We start from the raw sequence: 18,661 nt of genomic DNA, 5'->3' as shown, positions 1-18,661 counted from the left end.
GTGTGTTTGCAATCACTCCTTTGTAATGGGTGCTGACAAAGACAATGTTTAGTGACAAATCAACAGGTTCCAGCTGGATTTAATAAGGAATGGTCAATGATTTCAGTTGGTTAAGGGCAACTTGATCTCATCAATGCACTGCTCATCGCACCGCCATTCGAAGTAGGACATTCACAGAATTATTTGATGAAGAGATGATGCCGTGCTACAAATGCAGATTTTAAGATTTGGAAAAGTTTAGAAATGATTTACCTTTGAGGCGAAGCGTTTACATTGACTTGAAAGAGTTGGCATGTCTGCCTCACAGTTTTGAGGTATGTATCTCAGGTCTGTTCCTGTGTGGTTTGTAAACAATGGGAGTAGCGGTACATCACAAATCTTGTCATACTTTTAAGTTTTAAAGTGTTGTGACATTTAATAGTCTTCTTGTAAAATATTGTAACCAGTATATTAGTACTGTATTGTATTGTACTGTATCATTAGTAGTACATTCAAGCATGTTGGGAATTGTGCCTATTATGGCTTTATTTAGACATTTGAAAAACTTTAAAAATTAAGTATTTAATAACCTTTTACTCTCTTTATAACATAAGGGAAGTGCAGTGTGGCGTATACACAGGATGTGGAACCACTCATTCCCTGTGTTTGCCTGGCGACCGGTCCAGAGTATGTCCAGCCTTTTTCCCAAAGTCTGCCGGAATAGGCTCCACGGCACCTGCATACTGCATGAACAAAGGTCATAACAAGGGCTAGACAAGGCAAATACCTCAGGCCCCCAAGAGGAAGGGGTCCCCAAGTGTTGGCTGATGACACATATCACCAACAAAGCAGTTAATCGGCAGTGTGTCATACACACAAGTCAGAACATAGGACCCTGTATGAGCTACTGCTGGGCCCGGCCCCCAAGAGACCAATGATAGGATCTATATCAGTGACACAATTGTAATCAAATTAAGTGTTAAGAGTCAACAAGTTCTCTAGTGGGGCCCTACAAACAGTCTTTTTGGATGTAGAGTACACCTGTAGTACTACAAAATGAACGGAAATGATCAATGAGAGCACATAAATACAAGAGGACGCTTTTGCTGTCAAATATTTAAATTGATATCAACCTTAAAAATGTTGTCAACCTGGTCTGTCCAAACTTGCGCTAAGTTGTGTTATGAAGAGAAAGATGTTGCAAAGAGCTGCTCTTTGAATTTTCAAGTATAGGGAGATGTGTGTACACACAAGCACAATGTGCAAGTCAGTCCACTGTGACATTATTGGTATAATGTTGAATGGACATTTAAAAAAAAAGCGAAGGTTTTAACTAATGGTAATCTTAATAAATGATTAGTCAGTTTTGATCATTTTTAGCCAGGAGAGTGAAATTCTAAGCATTGTGACAATTTTAGGTCTCTAAACTATTGATCAATTATCATAATAATTATCAAAATTTCAAAGCTCAAAACAAAATCATAAAAATGATTACTAAACAGTTTACTATTTTTTTAAACATAATAGTAGAATAAAGGCCAAGTACTTCAAAAAAGCATTCTTTGTACTTGCAAATGCACACCTTAGAACTTGAATAACATGCCTTTTAAGTATTTACACACTTCCAAGTATCAGGATGTTCAAACAATTTTTCCAGTCAAAAATGTGTGTGATTTACCAAATGGCTTGTGAAAATGATATATCAAGGCCAAAAGGTAGGTGGAGCTGCAGAGTTTTGTTGGATGTACAGATTTCAGATGTGTTACATTATCATTTTCTCTCACTGGATTTTCATGGTTCCATTATTTATTCCCTGCCATCGTTTTAGGGTTTTACATGTGCTTTGCATGTGACAGGACCTTCATATACATTCAGGGTTTTTGCTAAGAGCAGCCAACCTTAGCTCCTCCTCATTATCATTGTAACATGATCTATACTCTCCACTGACCCAGCACAGTTGGGCGGAATGACTTCTGTCTCCCTCGTTTGAAGCAGGGCACACCCTCTTTGGTCAGATGTCCACATTTCAACAAGACCATACTTAGGGTGTTTAAGGTATGTTATTCGTGGTAAATGTGGTAGTTCTACTATACTGAAAAAAAGCCCCGCCATAAAAGCAGATTGCTGTTTTATTTTATTTATTTTTGGGGGGAGTGGGGTGGGGAGCATAATATGTACGATTTCAACATCAACACATTTATGTGTCGTCCTTACTTTTTTGTAAAAACAAAACAAAACTGAAAGACCGTAATTGGTAAGACAATTTTGGTCTCCATCATTTTTATTTGAACATTTCCATTGAATTATTGTCTCGGACTGAATGTTGTTTGCGCCAACCACGAGAATTGTACCCCTGATCATCATGGGCATCATTACAGGCTATGACTTCACGACCTTTACGTCAGGCAACAATGTACCGGTACTGTTAATTATATGTGTACATGTGTGAGGAGCCAAGAAGACAAACGACAGAGTCATATTAAGACTTCCTTCCCTTCCTCATTGTTTAAGACTCCGTCACCCTGATTGTGTCTACTCCTCATTGATATTCATGAGCTGTCGGCTGTGTGAGACGTTGCTTTATTGCTACTCTGCCATTCTGCCTGCAATGACTCAGTGATGAGTCTGTGTAGCCTGTAGTCAAGTTCAAAGAGTAATTTGCCCGAGTGTTATTTCAATGGCGGAAAATGGCTTCCCATTGCACGTCCTTTCCCTCCCAATAAATCGGGCTGGCAAGTCTTTTACTGGGCACATACATGCATATCTCAAAGATTCATAATGAACGTACATGAAGATGCACACCCACATGGAAGATGAAGATACGTGCTGTGTGACATGAGCGCAAATGTTTCTTGATGGTTTTGTTGTTTCATCACAGTGAGGCCTGGCGGTGGATTTACACATCTGTGATGTAGCACACATCAAAATTCATGAATGCCAAATTTCTTATCATTAATGAATCATCTGCTGATGCTTATAGACCTTTTCACAATGATTGTAAATAATAGGTGCCAAGGTAATTTCGAGTGGCAAAAAAGCCATTGACCTGAAATGAAATGAATATAAAAAAATGTGTTTTCATCATACATACGAACATTTTCAAGTGTCGCAGGCTTGCTTGTGCCGATCCCAGCTGACATCGGGCAGAAGGCGGGGGACACCCCAAAATGGTTGCCAGCCAATTGTAGGGCACACTGAGACGAACAACCATTCATGCACCCAATCACACACCTCAGGCCAATTTAGTGTGTCCAATACATCTACCTTGTTTTGATCAACATCAGTAATATAATAAAGAAATGAAGCCAGGGAAATCTGGTTGGGTGAGGAGGAGTTACGTATTTATACTCTAAGAAGGCTAATAACCCTAATCAGCGATGGCCTCAATCAGATTATATGACATACTTTGTGTTGTGTATTTATTATTTCATTTCTGTCTTCTTAAGCAAAAAATCTGGGGGAATAACCACAAAGCATTTTATGAAAAATAAAAAAGTATTTTGCAGAAAAGAGAACTGTAGATTATGGAAGCCCAGCGACTAGTGCAACTGATGGGATTTCGTGTCAAGTACATTTTTTTAATTGAAATTACAGGATGGAATGGCTTGGCAAACTGTGTTCACAGTATCAAACTGATATACCCGGTGTAAAGACAGAGAGCAGATTTGTATCCTCAGATTTTCCAGAAATGTGTGAAGGTACAAGCTTGCTTTCAAACTTTTTAACTTTTAGTAATTTGCTGAGTGTTTCTGTAGAGGTGATCACATTCGTAAATGTGCTGATATACTATATACCATACCCTCTGTGGATCTCCACAAATCGTACAACTTGCCCACAGCATCATCCCACTGCAACTTTATGAAAAGGGAGCGGGGGCATGGCAGGGAAGCCAACCTCTGGTGCAAATCCGGCAGGAACTGTTTCACGGCGTAGGACACCCCCGGAAAATAATCAAAGTTGAAATGCATTCACACACTTGTAAATAGAAACTCTTAAGTAGCAAGACAGATGCAAGCACATAAGCACACTCACAAACATGCATACACACACATACCCACGCAATTACACATTTGTTCACTCATTCAGTTTTGGACCAGTTTAAGCTGTGATGGTTCACTTGATATTGTCAAAGTTAGTTAGTAAGCAAGATTTTTTTTTTTTTTTTTGGTCATGCCTGCAAAACATGACTAGACCTACAATAGATATGGCCTGCTGCTTTGTTATAGGATTGTGACCAGTCCGTGACTAAACAGTCTTTTGACGGTAAGGAAAAATAGGGAGGCAGCGATTCAAAAGAAAGAATAGGGATCATGTATAATGCAGAGTGGGCGAATATTTATCAGGTATAACTGCAGAGGTAATTAATGTAGCATTGTGTTTACTCCTTTAAAACTGTGAGCACACAGATGACGAATAAAAGCACACCCACTTCCCCTTGCCTCAAATGTCGCTGTCACAATGAACTTCATACTTGTATGTCATCTCCCAAACTCTGACTCACATTGTTGCAACTTTCTGTCTCACTACAGAGTGCATTTAACGTCCCCTCTATTCCACCAACAGCCCCCCTGTTGCAATCATAAGCTACGTCACAGTTTATCTGGCAGGGTTGAAGTAGAACAGTTGACCCTCTCGGGCACCCGCTCTGCTGAATGTCTAATAGTGTCTGACAGTGTCCAAATGGGTTCCCACTCAGTTGAACGAAGGTCATTTCCATCATTTAGAGCTTCTAATTAGATGAATAATGAATGAATTACGGCCCTGGTGGGATTGGGGAAGATATGTTGATTGAGACAGGACGCGCCGCAGTTGGTTGAGAAATAAGGCGAAGCAAACAGGTGCTGTGTTTGCCACACACGCTCACTGAGGAGCCTTTCTCCAGCTGTAACATTTTCCTGACATCCTCCAGAGCGAAGGTAATTTCATTACCCACCATCCAAACTCTACATGCTTGACTAGTGGAGGGAGGAAAAGAAATCAATAGGTGCCATTACCATGGCCCTTGGTCGATGTGTGTATGTGCACGTGTGTGTTTAACGGATGCTCGCTATCTTAATCGTATTAGTACATATGTACGCACGTGAACCCAATATTGAGCAAGGAACTTGCTTAAAACGTAGCAACGTAAACTACAATAAAATATTAAAATTAGCTAAATCATATGCAAGCTATGTCAGTTTGGTATATATACATATAAAAATTGTGTGATAGTTATTTTAGGGTACCGTGTTCCCTTGTTTTTCGCGGTTGATGGGGACAGAAAAATCCCCCCTAAAAAGTGAAAGCCGTGAAGAAGGAATTTTTGTGCATTTGTAATATGGGAAAGGTAGTTAGTTATACTTGACATTTTTGAGACAAAGATCACAACAGTAAACATATTTATTTAAATATTTAATTAATAAACCTTATATCTTACAGTAACTACCGTTAATCACTTCTGTCCCTTGGCCATAGTCAGGTGACATGGAGGGCTGGAGTTGCCCTCAGAATAACGGCCCTCGCATGTCGACGGCGAGTGAAACAAACAGCTGGACAAACATGATAATGGGGAAGTAGGATTTACAACAGCTCTCTTCGTAACATCTGCCCAACGCTCTCATAAACCCTTATTAACTCCTCCCTCCTTAACTCATTAACTCCTTTCTCACTCACTCTCACTCCATCACCTTGAAGTCAAGTCAAAGTTTATTTATAAAGCAAATTTAAAAACACCTCAAAGGGCTGATCAAAGTGCTTCGCAGTTACTAAAATAGAAACAAGATCTCAAGCACAAATATAATAATAAAACAGTAATAAAAGCAATATAGAACAGAGTTAGAATAAAAGAGGAGATAAAACAGACAGACACAGAGCCATAATTACTTGCCTATCATGGAGTGAACGTCAGAGAGAAAAGATAGGTTTGTTATCATTTAGTCTAACATTCAGACACCATACAAGCAACATCGACTGTAATTAACATTCAGCAACACTGCCTTCTCAAAAAGCCTTGTGACAATGGCAGATGTGAGGCTCTCAATTGATTTGTACAGTCGTTAGGTTGAGGTTCACCCAGAGACTTACCCAGGTACTCAATGGACAGTCAACAGTGTGGATACGACAGACAAGACAATCAGTCAATCAGCTCACGGACACTATGAGATGTATGATTGACTCTCCGTATGACATCGAACATTGAGAGCAGGAGTGGATTACAATTCCTGGGCAGGAGTAGATTTTAAATTCTGCCTTCATTGGTCGATGTCACGCTGGGAGCCAGTCACTTGTCCTATAGGAGTGCCGGAGCACTGAGTCACTGATGTTCTCACCAGTCTTGTCCAAGTTGTTGTACCTCCAGCAGCCGCCTCCGAGTGAAGCTCACACGTGAGTGAGAACGTGAGGCGGAAGGAGTACGGTGTGGACAAAAGAGAGATTGGGATGATGTTACAAATAATGTTGTTGTAATAGATTGGAATTTCAAGTGTAAACTCTGCTTCCTTGTTATCTATCGTATTTGGTCAGCTACGGGCTCCACAATGGCCATTTCTCAGAGGACAATTCCGGCCCCAGTTACAGCCGAAGGGATGGAAATGACAGTTACTGTAAAAGGTCCAATATTTAAATATTTAACCAAATATGTCTACTGCAATAATCTTCGTTTCAAATATGTAAAGTATAAATACTTTTCCTATTTTAAAAATTCTGGTACACCCACACACACACACACACACATATAATTATTGTTGGAAAAAACATACATTAACAGTAACTGTGAATAACAGCTAACAAGTGCCTGTGTCAGTGTGGAATAACAATTAACAGGAACTGAGCTCACAGCTTGCAAATGCTTAAAGCTGTTTATCTCAGTTTAGGTACATATTGTATTTTAAAGAAACTGGACCAATTTAGATGTCTGGGATTTTATAGACAACTGTTTGCATAAATTCCAATATGTGTTGGCACTGCTTGAGTATTGAAGCAATAGGTAGTGTCTTGATTTCTTGGCCTCATGAACATACTCTATCATGTTTGTCCTAGGCTGGAAAAGAAAAATAAAGTATAGTGGGCCCCCGTGTTACGAGATTAATTCACAGTTGGGCTCGTCAGGCAAATTCACCGTATGGTGGGCAATCCAAACCTATGTTAAATAGCTAATGCGTTTAGAACCCCAGGTAAAAACATCAAAATTGTACATACTGTACATTTCAAAAATTGCTACCAAAATAGTATAGTAAGTGCTACGTATATATAATATACATGTATACAATCAGAAAACATCATAAATAAAAAATATAGAAAGGATTTATTTACCTTTGAGTGGCGCTAGTTATGCCCATATTCCCTAGTAAGGTTAGCCTAGGCTAGGCTAGCTTCGTATTTCTTGATTATCTCTAGCTTTGTTTCCATATAAATCATCTTCTTACTTCTCTCTTTAACATCACTAGCAATCTTGGGACCCACGGCTAACCCATTCAAGTTTGAATTAAGCAGTAAAATGCACAATAAATACGGTTTTGTAACCAATCACAATAGAACAAAGCTTTACCATTCCATAATTTTGAAACGAGTGGGACCGACCAACAGCAGACCAGCATCTCCGTGAGGAGACGCCGACCAAGAGCAGACCAGCATTGTTGTGACGCATTGCATGGAGGCATTGACAGCAACAGAAAATAAGTGCAGTTGTCCAAAAACGCCTGCAGATGGAGACAAAACAACACATACAGCCAACTCCCTAGGGTCATGACAGTTGTTTCTGTTGCAAAGTGGGGAAAATACCTTAAAGAGGGGACGAAAAAAATCTGTGTTCCACATTGCAACATGAAAAAAACGTAAGCCAGGGACGCTGTAACCCTTGGCTTCAACTATATCTTAGAAAAATCAAAGAAGAAAAATGAGAGAACAAATGTTTTTTAAATCAACTGAGGTTTTAGATCAGCCTTTAACATGTTGTAAGTATGTATGCGTTCCATCCATTAGGTGATACAACTTTTTTGAGAAGCTCTTTATAGTCAACATCAAAGAAGCTGGTCCAAATGGTTAAAATACAAAATTGTCAACATTCTCATTCCTGCTCTTTTTGGAGCCTATTATTGAAAATAAATAATAAATGAATATAAATTTTGCATAAATGCACTGTGTTACAAAGGGTATCAGTTGGTGTTTAAAATCCCAAGATGCTTTGTTGATGACCAATGCATTATAAGCTTGTAAATAGGCTATTTGGTTGCACTTGCATGCATGTGTGTGTGTAACACAAACCTCATTTACTGTTGACTAATGAAGATTTAAAACCTACTGTTTGTCTTTTTCAGCGCAGCTGTCAGGGGTTGATTACATCTTCTCATCTTGGAGAAATAATCACTTAAGTAGAACGACGGCGTCTTATGTTTCACGCAAGTTTGATGAAGGATGAGGCCCAAGAAGGGCCCTGTGACCCAGAAGACCAAACGGACAGAGGATACAACCCATAGGAGGGAGGAGGAGGTGATGATGATAGAAGTTGCGGAGTCGGGCAGGATAGTGGAGTGCAGCACCCATCTGCTGTACAAACTGTGCCTATCTGCTAATTAAAATTAATTACCCCAATTTAACTATGAGACTTCTGTCACAGTCCACACACGCTGTGTAAAGACAAAAGATATAATCAGCAGATTAAAGTTCCAACTGATGTGTTTTAAGACAGATCACAAAAAGCCCTTCTGATGATAGACATCATATCTGCTCCTGCGTTGTTAGCTACATAGCAAATCATGTCAGGCACGTCCTTGTTTTGTTTAAAAGGCTTATGGGGCTCACACTAAGTCACTGACAATTTGTCTTATAAATTTGTGACAGCATCACTTTGCATCTCTCATTTTAGACACAGTTGGAGTGCCGTTGCCTCTCTCGTCGCTTGCAGTCATCATCATTTCCTACTGTGATGTATGCATTTATGGAAGCCATTCTGACAGTCAGTGAAGCACTTGAGATTGCAAACTTTACACATATCGACTCAACAAAACAGCGCTTCAACTTGTTTTTTTTGTTTTTTTTGCAACCTTTGGATGTGGTATCTACAGTATCAGAAATCCAGGCAAGTCTCAAATTTGAAGGCATTATTATCCTTATATAAAAATGGAGCCATGACTTCTTTTGTCGTTAATGCGCTGTCTGGATTTGTAAATCCTCATTTTTTTTTTTTTTTATATCGACCCCAGGGTAAATGTTTACCCATCTCGGGCTTTTAGATGTTTTAGATATCAGGAAGAGCATACCACAAAAATAAATAAATACCCACTTGAAAACTAAAATATTAGTAAGAAGTCTGTATACGCCAAAATGTAATGTAGCCGCAACTTAGAAATCTAGAGTCGGAGTCGTTGGAAAGAAACTAGGTATGGGAGCTCAAGACCTTCACTTGACATTCTGCCAAAATTTTACTGAGAACCTGGAGTTTAAATACTTTCAAAAGCAATAATAAAGCAAACAAAAAAACACAGCAACCGCTTAGCAACCGATACATCAAGGGGAAAAAAACAGAACAGTAAATACAAGACGAATTTGATTGACATATATCAGAAGTGATGTTAATGTGACCTAATGTTCATTAGGTTTTTTTGAAGGCTCAAAAAGTTATTTTTTTCTTCCAGGATTGCCCTGTTTTTAGTGCCATACATTCTCCCCTAAACTCCAAAAGATTGTACTCTAGATCATATAGTGTTTACTGGAATTTCTGTGCATAATAAGTCACAGCTGTATTTTTTTATTCTTTCACTCTGTAACGCAAGTTCTGTATTTGCAGTTCATTCAGCTCCCTGCAGAATGATTTCTCTCACGCTGCAGTTTCAGTACTCTGCTTGTTTGGAGATGCTACGCTTCAACAGGTTTTCCAGACCAGTGTTTTTTTGGCTTCCTTTTGAATGACTTTGCAGAGTCTATATTTACATCCATCTCAATGACCATTCGCGGTCACACACTGATGGCTGACACGTAAGGTGCCAACTGCGCCATCAGGAGCATGTAGCGGCTCATTGAGCTCAAGGACACTCAACATGATCACTGGGGAAGCGCAAGATCTAACTGGTAACCCTCCAATTCAAAAAGGCCACTCTACCTCCTGAGACACCTTATGGTAATTCATCTTTCACACTATCGTATATTGAGGTTTGTTCAAAGATTGTTTAGGGGGGCATTTACAGCAAGGGCCCCCAACGTTTTTATCACCACGGACTGGTCAACTATTGAGATTTTTTTTAACATGAACGGGGGGGGAGTAGGAAGTAGTGCTCGAAGTCCTTACTGCAAGAAGTCATTATATTGTCTCAAGTAGGACTCCTGGTATTGTCTGTTAAAAGCTTCTTTTTTTCTTTAAAGTTGTAGGCTCGTCAACTGTCTCTTGACTGGGTCTTTTTCCCTCCCCAAAGACGTCTGTTTTTTACTCATTTAGCCCTATTTGTGAGTGAAATTTTGGTGCTCATGTGACCCAAACAAATCCAAGAGAATCCAGCCGGGTTTTCAAAATAGAAGTTTTTTTTCAAAATAAAATAAAATAAAATAAAATAAATATAGCTTTGAGACATGGATAATACATAAAACGGAAATACTGTAGTTTATTATTTCGAGTGTGGCCCATGCAGCCCAGTGCCATTTGACCCATGGGCCGTTACAGTATACAGTATACAGTATACAGTATACAGCCAAGATCAAATTTATAGTTGCATTGCCTGCAGCACAGTTCTAAATCGTGCCAGATTGAATGAATGGCAGTACTGAGGTCACATTTAAGAAGAGGAGGCAGAGAATAACCTAAAAGTCTAAGATATCTCTTGTCCACACGTAGGAGTGACGATATCGTTTTAAGCTTTTGAGTGAGTGTTTTCTGTTCCTTGCGTGTCAAAGTTGCTACTTTGTCATCCCATCTATGGTGTAAGGCAATCTAGTATGGTGGATGATTCTTTAAACTAATAGATATTTTTTATTGACTGGTTTGGTTCAGTGCTTCTCAAATAGTGGGGTGGGCCCCTCTTGGGGGTCCTGAGATGACCCCAAGGAAAAGGCTTTGTTTTTGTCATGTGAAGTGTAATTGCAATAAAATAAGAATTTTCATCATTTTTGGGGGGTTTCAGAAACTTTGAAGAACTTTTTTTCTGTTTTAGACTAAGGAGTAACCCACATAAACACTCAAAAAAATGAACAGAAAGTTGATTTATATTGCTTTTTTTTGTTAATGTTAAAAAGGATACAGGTTTCGGTATACTTATACAATTTTTATAGATAATATTCGTATTTATAGTATGCGTGTTGAGTGTGTGTGTTTGTTTGTGTGTGTGTATGGGGGGCGGGGGGGGGTCTCTTTCCTAGGGAGGGCTTGGCAAAGTAGCGCTGGTTTAGTTGAACATTTAGCCATTGAAATGCATATGTATTTATTATATATAGAAATACAATGCTGAATTATCTTTTTGAGTTTGTTTTAAAGTAAACATCAATGTTATATAAAACTTTCCTTAACTGGTGTTGTTTACAATGTTTGCATTGTTTCTGATCTTTATCTTACCGTCTAAATGCATATGTTCGTGTTCAATCGGGTGTTTGCTCCACTCTACACCCCGGGTGGTGCTACCAATGGAAAAACTAACATTCACTCATCCATAACATTTTGGGCAGTGTAGATTGTCAAGCAGTATGAAAGGGCTTGTGGTATTGTGTAATATCCGTTTTTTGCGAGTCCTGATGTCCAGGGAGCAAACTGCTGTCCTATTACTATGCATTGCTTGTTTTTTTGTTGTTGTTTTTTTTAAGCAAGGATATATCACACAGAAATCCATTTGTACTTCAAAACATTATGCAGACAATGAAGAAGATTGTTATGAAGATTGTTTTCCTTCTTATTTTAGCAAAGGGAGGAAAACACACATTTGGCTCAATAATTTATCTTTTTTTCCCCCACTGTTCCATATTATCTCTCCTTCAAGCTATGATTTATTACAATTGAATTTGAAACACATATGATCATTGATCACTGTAAATTATATCATCATTCATCCCAAGTATTTGTGATGTGATGTGGATCCGATGGACAAGCTTTGTCTCTCCCCCCCATCTAAGCCTCCCTCGGGGAGCCATTGACTGCCCATGTGTATGACAGACCAGAACATGTTATTTCCACATGGTTAAAAACTGTGTCCGGAACAATGCGATCAATTACAAAGAAGCGCAGTGAAAATGCCATTCTTTACCACCCCTGTAATGTTAATCCTTTTTGAATTAGGCTTAAGAGAACAAATGAAATTGGATATATTCATGATAATGGAGTGCGCTCAAGCAAGTTTCATGTGTCTGCAATTTGATTTTTATACCAAATTATGTCAAAATCAAACAATCTCTAGGGGGAAAGAAAATATGTTCTGCAGTATGCAGCAAATGGGATGCTTTTGAAAATATTACATTATGCTGCGATTTAAGAAAAATATACAGCAAACTCAAGCAAAATATACATGTTTAGAAAATTATATCAATTGATTTTCATATTTAATCTTAATAGCTGTGAAAATATGAAATAAGATGACTAATACCCGCATTGAAAATGGGAAGCTGCTGCTGTAAACGATAGCATGACAGATGATTTTCTGCAGCTTGAAAGTAAGCAGGCTGCTTCTCCATTAGGGGCCAGTCCTAATTGTTTCCTTGGAGACAGGAAGAAGGCCTACGAGTTCAGGTTCTGACATCCACGCTCTCTTCATTATCAGAGATCTTGACGTTCTCTGCAAAAGAGAACAGAGACCACAACATTCTCTTGTGCCTTTTTTCACATCCAAAAACCTTTCAGGGCAAGATTGAGATGTAGATACAGCTCACTTATTACTGTATTCTTTTTTCTTCAAGTCAACATGTTCATTTTCTCTACTATTACGTGTCTTGTTTTCATCTGGCCGTTTTGACAAAGTAGAAATTGTTTTCTTTTATTTAGTCTCTAAAAATAAAGTATTGTTGTTTTTTATCGCGTTGCTAAACTCAGTTGTACTAGTAAAACCTTTAAAAAATAGCTTGAAGTGCTGTTTTTAAAGTCTAAAATGTTCTTTACAATTATGTTCTTTGCAGTATTTGGAAATAATATTGCATTTGTTCAACATGACAAACCCTATTTCTCTGAGTACAAGTCGAGTCTTTTTTTCATCATTTTCAACCTTCATTTTAGAGGGTTTGAGATATGACCGCATAACTCAAAACAGCCCAATTTTTTCATATTAATCAAAATGCCATGTTTAGGCTAGTGGGGGTGCATAGAACATATTGTGAAAAAGATTTCTACCTGACTTCCCTTTAAATATAATTCAAACATAAAAAAAACTAAATATAATTTATGGCAAAACTATCAACAACAAAGATCAAAAAATGAAATCAAATAAGAGAGAACAGAGTCTTGAGCTATTGTCGAAAGCCAAAAAAATATGTTTTAAGGTGGGTTTTAAAACTGGATAAAGACGGGTGCTTGTCTAATGTCGTCTGATTCTGGAGAGCCACGATCTAGCGGAGCCCTTTGATGTTTCCCTTCAATCAACACACCTGATTCAAATGATCAGGGTCTGAATCAGGTGTGTAGGTTGAGGGGAACGTTGAAAACAGGCTGGATTGTAGTATTCGAGGACTGGACTTGGCCTCACTTCTAAGCTTCGACTGGTAGTCACATGACATGAGGCACAAATAGTTTAGCAAGGTAGGACCATTTATAGATTTATTTAAAAAAAATAGCAGAAGCTTAAAATGAACTCTAAAAGGTTTTTTATTTAAGTAATTTTACTTTTAAAAAATGAGAAAAAGTTTTTTTTTCACCTCTTTAATTTACCAGTTAAGAAATGTTAAATGCAGTGTTCACAAGAACATGTATGTTAAGATATTGTTGTGCTAGCTTAATTTAACCAATGCCTCCTATCTTATCACATTGATTGGACTCCATGCTGAAAGATACTTGACTTTAATTTGCTTGTTAAAACCTCAATTTTTGTGTCGTATGTTTATCCCTTGTGTGGTAAATGGTCATTGCCTGGCACTCTTCTTCATGATTGTAAGAGCCAAAAAGGGACAAAATTCAAAATAGTTCACGTTGACTGTATGGAGATCCGATCACATTTTGACTAATTCATGCAGAAACCCAAGTAATTCAAATGTGTTTACATAGTGAAATTCGTTGCATGCTTAAATAAATAAATAGATAGATCATTAAATAAACACATACACATCAGGTGGATCATAAACATTTAGTAACAAAAGTTGTATGTGTTTTTGTCAATCTCAACTCAAAATTCTGAATGTTATGTTTTTGTTAATGTTCTTGTTTAGCCTTTAAATTCTCAGACACTCATTTTGTAGGCCTACGTCACAAGATCAGTGACATGCACTTTCCTTCGCTGGCTTCAGTTTGTCCATGTATTGATTTTGCCATTACAACACTTTGCAAATCTTGTTATGCTTTATTATTGGCAAAGGGAAATGTCCTTCTGCTACTAGATTGTGCTTTTAGTTCAGAGACTTACTGGCTCCTTCAGTGGAAAAAATACGGAACTTTTGAGGCCCAAATTAGCCCCTGCAATTGTGTTATTATTAGAGTGCATAAAACTAATGTAGTGCAATCACAATTAGAAAGAAGATGATAATCTAGGATAATTCTGTAACTAATAAGAAAATATAAAAAAGATATTAAACACACCACTATTCTTGCCAGAATAACATTAATCTCAAAAAGAATGTGCTAGGTTTATAAAAATAAATAAATGTCATACTATATTTGTGAACTAATGTCATCCATTTCAACAGTTGTGTGACTCCAAATTGGTTTTTCAAGCTGTCATGCTTTGGCTGACCTCTCAATAGGAAGATTTGAATTGGGCTGAATTCTAGTTGTTTCAGTCATATTTCACCGATGCCTGGTTGTTATCATTGACAGAATGTCTCCATTTTTCCATCACTGTGGATATTGCAGCTCGATCTCAGTTCCCATTGGCTCAATTTCAAGCTCTTGTTTTGATGTTCCCTTGAAATGTCCCTCAATTTTGAGAAAACCAGGCGTAGCATTCCAACTTTGACCGTTGGCTGTCAGTCAATAAAATTAATCTCCTCCATTCATTTGGGGGAGGGGTGCTGGGGGTGAAATTAAAAGCATCATCTGCTGCTGAATTTGCTCAAAACCTGTGTTGGGGGCTTAGTGGCTGCTGTCCATCTATCCGTCCATTTTCTATACTGCTTTTGTCCAAACCGACTTTGGGTGAGACGCCTACTTCACGTTGGGTTTACAACCATCATGACGAGTCAATCACACATGGTAAATAAGAATTGGACTTGTCAGCGATGTATGTGACACAGTACCAGTATTCGCCACAAGATGGCAGACGTCCCTTAAACACATTTGCACCACCAAGACGTAGGAGAGCGAGACACTAGCAATACGCATGACCAAATTAGATCAAGAAATGTGTTTTTAAGGTAAGACAAAAGCATATTATCCTTTGCGTTCACCAAATTTAAAGGCAAATTTATCAGCATAGGTTGCTTGGAGACGCTATCAGCCGTAAAATACTTTAACCAGCACCACGCGTGCGGGATCTCCAAAAGAAGTAAATAAGAGAACAAGGAGGTGGGTGTATAGGAGTGATTTCATGTGCTTATAAAACAGCAAATTCTTTACATCATGAACACAGCTTGTGTACAAGTAATAACAAAGTTTATATTCTGGGTTTATCAGAAGCTCTACATCCACTTGGTACCTTATAACATGGAAATGTTTTGAAGCATCATCGCCAACAAACAAAAATCGGAATTTTTAACGTGACTCATCTAAGTATTAGCTACACACATTTATAGAGGAGGGTGAGACTAAACACAGACGTGACACACTTTAACTTTAAAATGCGTGTTCAAACTAATCTTTGATATTATGGCGAGCGATAGCCTCGGTGCGAAAAATTAAGTTTGTATCTAGCGTCACTCAGTGGCATCAACTGGAATGGGCCCGACGGAACGAACGGCTTTGCAGCGTTAGTGTATGCGTACTCTCCGTTGCTTCTACACCGAGGTTGCCAAAATGTAATTAGGGAGGCAAGGAAAGAAAAACAGTAAATATTTGCACTTTATTTAAAGAGAAAAAAATCAATCCATAATATCTCAACAGTCATTAAGGGGAACATATCACACTGCATCTACTGCAACTCAATATTCTAAAGGTCAAAACGACCGGAATTTTCTTGGATTTTTGCAAGTTTCAACACCAAATTTCTACCTGACCACGCAATTAATTTTGAATAATTGTAATACTGTACACTGTAGTTGTTTATGGCTACAGTTCCATTCTATGACTTTAGGGGTCAGTAAATCCTAATGAATCTTCTGTTCCCACAAGGAAAACCAGTCCCTGAGGCATCTGAAAAAAATCCATCCATCCATTTTCTATAGCCGCTTATCCCCACAGGGGTCGCAGGGTTGCTATCTCAGCTGGCTTCGGGCGGTAGACAGGGGACAACCTGAACTGGTTGCCAGCCAATCACAGGGCACACAGAGACCAACGATCAATCACACATGGTCCAATTACACCCTAAGGACAATTTAGTATGTCCAATTCATCTGCCATGCATGGTTTTGGGGAGTGGGAGGAAGCCGGAGTGCCCAGAGAGAGCCCACGCGGACTCAGTGAGAACATGCAAACTCCACACAGGAAGGCGGGAGCCACGTGGATTTTAACCGGGACCTTTCAACTGTGAGGTGGACGTGCTATTCACTGCGCCACCGAGCCGCCCTATCTGAAAAAATGTAAATTGTAATTTAATGTCATCTATATTGACCAATAGGGCGGCTTGGTGGAGCAGTGGTTAGCACGTCTGCCTCACCATTCAGGTACCTGAGTTCAAATCCACCTTGCTCCGGTCTACCTGTGTGGAGTTTGCATGTTCTCCCCGAGCCTGCGTGGGTTCTCTATGAACCCCCACCACCACCACACACACACACACACACACACACACACACACACACACACACACACACACACACACATACACTCACTCACTCAAAAAACATGCATGCATGGAAGGTGTATTGGACATATTAAATTGTCTTTAGATGTAATTGAGTGTGTGAATGATTGTTCGTCTCCGTGTGCAATGCAATTGGCTGGCAATCAGTTCAGAGTGTCCCCCGCCTACTGCCTCAAGTCAGCTGGGATAAGCACCAGCAAGCCTGCAAAGCTTGTGAGGATAAGCGGCTGTAGAAAATGGATGGACGGATATATTCACAAATATATCATCTCTGTGTATATACAGTATTTTTGTAATGCACTTTATGCACCTGTCTTCGCCACATGTCAGTTTCAGTGTTTGCATGCCTCAAGTGACCCAAATAATTAAGATGGAAGCCAAAACTACAAAGGTTTAAAGTAAGTACAGCTCCACAATCTGATAGATCTATTTTTGACTGAAAGTCTATTTTTATAGACACTGTCCAAGGGCTATTAATTTTCTGTATGTAAAATTTTGCCAAAGTTGCTCAATTTATAAAATCTATAAAAATATTAATACACTAAAGAAAAAACACTTTGTATGGTATATTACTACCAACATCAACCCCAGTAATAAAAACATTGTTAATTCAATACTCCTCTGTCGCTGTCACTTGATGCATCTTTTAGTTGGAGCTCATTAGAATGTGCATGTACATGTAACGGAGTAACAGAGTTGGTTGATAAATTACAGATAACAATCAGTCTCAAACATTTTCAATTTATAAAATCTCTCACCATGTCACTCATCCTGATCCCCCATTCCTGCATTACAAAGAACTGAGCCAGTGTGAACAAACTGCTGAGACTCCCTGCGCTGCATCCCAGTAAGATCTTCTCCATATAAGACACACACATCCATACACCTCACCTCAGGAGAGTTCTTCTTCCAGAATGATCTGCAAGTTTTTTGTTAGTGTCTGGATGGTTTTCTCCTCAAACAAATTACTTTGCAAATTCTTGCAACGCAAGTGGACAAAGTAGCAGTGCGGCCAATGTGCATCTTTTTTCTTCTGTAACACAAATCACCATATAAGGGGTCCACAATAGCAGATAACACAACTCTATATTCCACCTTTCTAAGTTTATAATTTTGTTTACAAGTTTGTAAGACAAATCTCACACTGGTTTGAACTAAATATATTGCGATACTGAATTTGCTTTTCTTAAAGCACTTTGAAAACATTTTGAAATGCAAAACAAAATGTTTATTGTTTGTTACGGATCTATGGTAAGTTTTGGGATTTGGCTAAGCACTGTATGTATCATAAGAAATAAAGTACACTCCATATATGTAAAATAAATAACAAAGATATCTGGATGAATATTTCCCCGGTGTGCCCTTTGTTTGGTGACACTTCTGATCCAGTGTAATGACTGATGGCAGCCAATTTCACGTGAAGAAAAGACCCAGCATTATGCAAGACGTGTAATCCCTTAGGTTGTTATATCTTTACCAATATGAGCCTTGGCGCTAAATCAAACCAATTTGCTGTCGTGGTGAATAAATTGTCCCCACAGCTAATCAGGGATCATTTACGCTCCATGACTGTGCTCCATGCACAGCTACATCATTAAGATGTCAATCATTCCCATTTTTCACCTCAGTGATTGTCAGAGAAAATGCTCAGCTCTTTAACCGACCCCATGGGACATCACGCTCTCAGTCTGAGTGAGGTCAAG

Source organism: Hippichthys cyanospilos, chromosome 15 (genome assembly GCF_059441005.1).
Source record: "Hippichthys cyanospilos isolate Australia breed blue-spotted pipefish chromosome 15, RoL_Hcya_1.0, whole genome shotgun sequence".
NCBI classification, from domain to species: Eukaryota; Metazoa; Chordata; class Actinopteri; order Syngnathiformes; family Syngnathidae; genus Hippichthys; species Hippichthys cyanospilos.
Note: the sequence above shows the minus strand (reverse complement) of the source record.